Below are 6,261 nucleotides of genomic sequence, written 5' to 3'. Positions count from 1 at the left end.
AGTAGATGCAGGCAGGAGTCGGTCTACTTGTTATGGACGTGATGCCTATATACATGATCATGCCTAGATAACGTCATAATTATTCGCTTTTCTATCAATTGCTTGACAGTAATTTGTTCACCCACTGTAATACTTATGCCCTCGAGAGAAGCCTCTAGTGAAACCTATGGCCCCCGGGTCTATCTCTTATCATATTTGCTTTCAATCTACTTTTATTTGCATCTTTACTTTCTTGCATCTATATCATAATATACCAAAAATATATTAATCTTATCATACTATCTCTATCAGATCTCACTTTCGCAAGTGGCCGTGAAGGGATTGACAACCGCTTTATTGTGTTGGTTGCGAGTTCTCAGTTTGTTTGTGTAGGTGCATGGGACTTTTGAGGAGCCTCCTACTGGATTGATACCTTGGTTCTCAAAACTGAGGGAAATACTTACGCTAAACTTGGCTGCATCACCCTTTCCTCTTTGCGGAAAAACCAACGCTAGCTCAAGACGTAGCAAGAAGGATTTCTGGCGTCGTTGCCGGGGAGGTCTTCGCTCAAGTCAAGACATACCAAGTACCTATCACAAACCCATCTCCCTCACATTTACATTATTTGCCATTTGCCTCTCGTTTTCCTCTCCCCCACTTCACCTTTGCCGTTTTATTCGCCCTCTCTTTCCCAATCTTCTCCTCTCTTTTGCTTGTCTTTTTGTTTGCTCGTGTCTCCATATGCCTTCTATGTGCTTGCATTTTTTCTTGCTAAAAATCTATTGATATGGATCCACTTAAAGTGTTCTACTTGGATCATCTTCGATCCTTATGCGCTCGTGCTGAAACCCCAACTAGCCTAGTTGATGGGAAATCTTTAGATGAGCATGCTCATTTTGTGCGTCATCATATATCAGAAAAGGGGAAGGTCTTATCGTATCATATAAATAGTTTGCTATGCTATGCTTGGAATCTTTGTGAAATTTTTGATTTTACTTGTTGCTCTAAGAACCCTAAAAAACACCTTCCTTACCTATGTGAGTTCAATGATAATGAAATCTTATCTTCTTATGCAAAGGGTGTTTATAGTTACTAAGATATCGAACAAATTGAAGAATTTGTCATTTTTAAGGGTGCTCATGAACTTGTCTCTTTGATTGAAAAGTATGATTTTACTCTTAACAAGTCTGAAAATTCCGTCATACTTAAATATTGCAATGAAAACTTTGCTCATAATGTCTATGTCACTACAACAAGACCCCAACTATAGCAACGCATTTTTCCGTATCTAAAAGTCTATATATGCGTTGTTAGGGTCTTTACCAACGGTTTGGGATGCGTAGCCTTATCCAGTGTCGCTAGCGCATAATACAACGGTTATACTTCCGTTGGTAAAAGGAACCGTTGCAAGGCTACAACACATAAAACCGACTTTTACAACACTCAATATACGTTGGTGGTTAATGTACAGGAAGTCAAATCTCATTGCTTGGCAACAAAGAATTTGCAAAGCTTCAGGTGTTTTACATATAAAATGTGAATAATATTTTATATTTTGCGAGCAATAAATTAATGCTCCACATAATGGTGATAAGAATTTATATCAAGTCAGAAGAAAAAATATACACACGAAAGGAAGAAATCATATATTGGAAAAAATAGTGAGATTACAATTGTTGATATTACATAAGGAATAGCATCCAAATGCGATGCATAATCTAAATATTCTCTTAACAACGAAACTTAAACTGAAAGCATCCATCAACATGCCTACAACTTAACTAAAACTTAACCGAGGAACATCATCTGACAGTAACATCATCCCTACAACTTAAGTAAAACTGAAAACACCCATCATAACTACAACTGAAAACACCCATCATCGTCATCATCGTTAACTGGAACATCATCGTCATCATCGCAGTATACTTGCCACACACCCATATAAGCATCAATATATCTTTTGAATCTACACAGAAAATAACAAAATAAACAGTTAATACTCAATGCATTGACATGATGCAAATAGTGCCAGGTTGCCCAGCAAATAAGAAATATTACTTCTTGCAAAGGGTCATTACTTCTGAATAATTGGTTGGTCGGCTAGATTACGACTATTACAAAGAAAAGTTGTGATCTGAAAGTATTCCCTTACAACTCAATATACGACTTCAGGTGACAAAAGTAACATAAACAAACTTGGAGAAAAATAAATAGATGTTATTGTGGCCTAAAAGCAAGCCACTAATAACATAGTACCTACTTAGTTGACTGGTTAAAAGCACAACAGACACTGCTCATATGGAACAGTGGAAGCCACTTAATGGGAATTTCAGCAATTTATGAACCATGACAGCACGAGTTCATGTGGGTAATTCAGCAATTTATGAATCAAAGTGGTGAGATGTCAATGGTCAGTTTAGCAATGTATGAATCAAAAAGGCAAGAGCATCTAAGAAGAACAACTTGCATTTTCGTCTTCAAAAACAGTTAAGATATGGAGATCATATACAATTACCAGAACCATGACTACAAACACTAACATATCTTGGACAAATCTACTCGCAGCTCCAGCCATCCATGATGTTGGCCTCCATCTCGATAGTGCCTAAACGGATGAGTGCGATGCCTCACATTAAATTACACACAACAATAGGTACACCATTGGCAAGATAGGAGTACATAAATAGTTGAATAAGAGCGGGAAAGGAGGCTGAAAACTGGTTAGAGCTAATGTAAGAAATAAAGGAATAAATAAATAATCACCATAACAGAAATAATCTTAGTTGCAGGTAAAACCCAGTGACCTACTATGAATGTAGAGACTGGCACATTGAAAGCCATTGAATGGCATTGAGTATTTCTTTCTTTGGAAACCTGCACACAAACAAATAGTGAGCCTCTACTTAACAAATGACAAACATGATGATTAACAGTGAGCCGCTGCCAGTGTACATGTGTGTGTGCTTGCTGCAAGCATTAGTATCTGAATGTTTGCACATGAACATGCATAAAGCACAGGTGTAGGTTGCATCTAAGTGGGGTACCGGGATTCAGTTCTATTTTCATTATGATGTACAGCGGTAGTAGATAAGTAGCTTTTTTTAGATTAGTAGATAAGTACTTGGTATAGATGAATCCTCTGCGTTGACTTGACCCAAGTGCGTACGTAATAACTGCATGCTATCAGGAGCTAGCAAGACTGAGGAATTTAACGTTGCATCATAGCTTTTCAAACCAAATGAAGAGAAGGACGTCAGTGTATAGGAATACAACTGGAAAGTAACAGTGTATCACATTTGGCGTGTTCATGAAACTGAATGTTTGTTATCCCATAGCAAGACACGGGTATTTAGCTAGTAATCCAAATTGTGTGGAATAGTAACTGCGTACAACAATCAGTACATTAATAGGCGTGGAGTTTAGTATCTATCAGGGTTCTGAATCATATCAACACCGTCAAAGAAACATCATAAAAGAAACACTGTGCATTAATTATTAATTCACCTGCTCACTAAACCAAAGGTGTACGTGCTTTCTCCAACAGGTCCACGTCCTCTAGTATTTGAGCTGGACGTGAAAGCCACCATTAGCAAGCTACTACCTTAGACCTAAATAACTTGACCATCAGACTTCTGAAAAGTGTGAAATTGGAACAAAAAACATTGATTAGTAACTCATCAATACAGAGATCTATAAAGACAGGATCCCTCCTTAAATATTACAACTCTTGCAATAGACTATTTAATATGCGGTCCGCATATATGAAGTAGTGCTTCTCTACATCAAAAAAATTTGAAAGGATTACCTACTAATCTATGAAGTATTGATGAGTTAGCAGCGTATAAGATTTAAAAAAATGATGCTCCATTGATTTATTTCTTATTGATAAGAAGGTAGACCACAGTCTACCTTATATATTCCAAAGCCAGACCGAGGTCTGAGAATTGTCTTGGTACAAAAGATGCCGGTTCAAACACCGCATAAGAGGAACAGAAATATGAGAAAGAACAGGGAGGAAGGGGAACAGGCCTCTAGACTAAAACCTGACTAAATGATGTTTCTCAGGAGCTCCGAGTGGTGCTGAAGAAAGGCCTTGAGAGAGCAATCCTTCTATCTACAGCACCATAGCTGAATCATCTCCGTGATGGCAAGGCGAGAAGCAAAATGTGGCATTGACAGACCGTCAAAGACACAAGTATTACGCACTTTCCACAGCTGAACCACACAGGCAGCAAAAGCAGGAACCCGTGTGGACTAACAGATCTTAGTGTCCGTACAAAGTCCAGCAAGGAGTTGGATTTTGTTGCCTGCTGCAAGACATCAACTTACTCCACAGAAAGTGAGCTAGAGCGCATCTCAATATGATGTGATCCACATTTTCTTCAGCCGGACAAGTATCACAAATTCACAATACGGGTGCTCAATATTCTTCCATTCTTTCCGATGCTCCATTGATATCTAATAATTACTATTTTAATAGAATAGTAATTAGTGCATGAATGTAAATCAACGGAGATCTGAAGTCAGTCTGCAGGCCTATCAGTGTTCGTAAATGAATTGCATAGGGGGCAAACTTTTTAACAGGGATTAGTTGCAACAGAATCGGGGGTGCATACCTAGACATCTACAGGAGAAGAGAAGAACAGAGGTTAGAGAAAGGGGAAGAGAGAGAGAGGACGAAGCCAGGGAAGCGGATTCACTCACCGGCGAGAAGAGGCCGACATGGCCACCGGCACTGGAGCCTACTCCTGAAACCCTAGCCGTCGGGGGAAGCTCGCGGGTGGGCTTTGGTGGTCGCGAGCGCCGGATCTGGCCGCTTGGGAGGGCACCGCAGTGAGGTGGGACCTCGGGTTGTGCTTCGCGTGATGGCTGGATTCGCCGGCCGCCGCTTGAATCAGCCGCCGCAGGTGGCGCACGAGGAGCTGCGTCAACAGAGAGATGGGCTGAGAGGGATGGGTGGGTCTCCGGAGCTGCGATGTGGGAGGAGGGGAGGGGAGGGCCGGCGACGAGGTGGGAGGAGGGGAGGGGAGGGCCGGCGGCGAGGTGGGAGGAGGAGGGTGACGAGGCGGTTGGTGGCGGCGATTTGGGAGAGACCAGCATCGGGGGCTCTGTTTCTTGCACGCCCCTCTCTCATTTCCTTTGTTTTTTTTCTATATGTCCCACGATAGGGTTTTTTAAGGGCTTCCAACGATAGGGTAAGAGCTGCAAATCTGCAACGGATATCTGCAACCTTCAATTTGTGTATCTACTGTGACTTTTACAACGTATAGCCAAAATGTTGTATAATGTGTGTTGCTTTATAAAGGGTATTCTTGTAGTGTGTCCAAGAATTTATTGAAAGAATGACCGTTGCTTTCGAAGAAAATAATGATATGCATGAATCTATAGATTATGATGATTCCGATGATTTGGTTGAAATATCCCTTGATGAACATGATGCTTTCTATTCTTGTGGCCATGATGCCAATATTTATGAAGATGAATTTGCTGGGGTGATTCTTCTTATGTGCTTGAAAATTTATTTAACCCCCATGATGAATATGAGATTGATAATAGTGTTTGGAATATTATTGAAAGTGGGTTTGGAAGAGTGTCAACTTTAGATCCCACCTATTTGGATTTTGATTAATCTTACGAAATTTTTGATAGAAGTGGGCTTGGAGAGGTCATGACTTTAGTTAATGTTAATCCCACTATTTTGGAAGAGTGTGAACTTTGCATGCATGTGGATCGTGTTGAAAATAGTTTATGTGATAGCTATTTTGTTGAATTTTCTTATGATCCTACATGTAGTTATTAAGAGAGAGGAAAATATGTTTTTAGAAATGTTTATGTTACTAAATTACCTCTCTTCATGTTGAGATTTCTTTCATCTCTTTGTTCTTCCTTGCATATGCTAGTTTTTGCTTGCCTTGATAATTTGTTTACTTACAAGATGCCTATGCATAGGAAGTATGTTAGGCTTAGATGTGTTTTTCACATGCTACGTGATGCTCTCTTTATGCTTCAATTCTTGTCTTTCATGTGAGCATCATTGAAATCTCAATGCCTAGCTAGGTACGTTAAACGATAGCGCTAGTTGGGAGGCAACCCAATTTTCTTTATGTTCTTTGTTTTTGTTCATGTTTAGTGTTTTTTGTTTCTACTTTCTGTTTAGATGTGTTTTTATCTTTTGTTTAGTGTTTGTGCCAAGTAGAACCTATAGGATAAATGTCAGGACCCCGATCCTAAGTCACACCGATGTAGCATGTAACACATCATATCACTTTGCGGCCTCAC

General features: G+C 39.8%; 1 long non-coding RNA gene across 1 annotated transcript; it reads right to left on the bottom strand.

Annotated features, from left to right (window-relative positions):
- Positions 1 to 1,610: 1,610 nt before the first annotated feature.
- On the bottom strand, positions 1,611 to 4,995 carry LOC123083232 (uncharacterized). Its single transcript, XR_006439252.1, has 5 exons — positions 4,687 to 4,995; positions 3,487 to 3,614; positions 2,791 to 2,856; positions 2,498 to 2,587; positions 1,611 to 1,948 (listed from the first exon to the last, which is right to left on the bottom strand). It is a non-coding gene; the product is annotated as an uncharacterized lncRNA (long non-coding RNA).
- Between the last annotated feature and the right edge of the window lie 1,266 nt (positions 4,996 to 6,261).

The sequence above is a fragment of the Triticum aestivum genome, chromosome 4A (assembly GCF_018294505.1).
Source record: "Triticum aestivum cultivar Chinese Spring chromosome 4A, IWGSC CS RefSeq v2.1, whole genome shotgun sequence".
Taxonomy (NCBI): domain Eukaryota; kingdom Viridiplantae; phylum Streptophyta; class Magnoliopsida; order Poales; family Poaceae; genus Triticum; species Triticum aestivum.
This window is presented reverse-complemented; position numbering and strand designations above follow the sequence as displayed.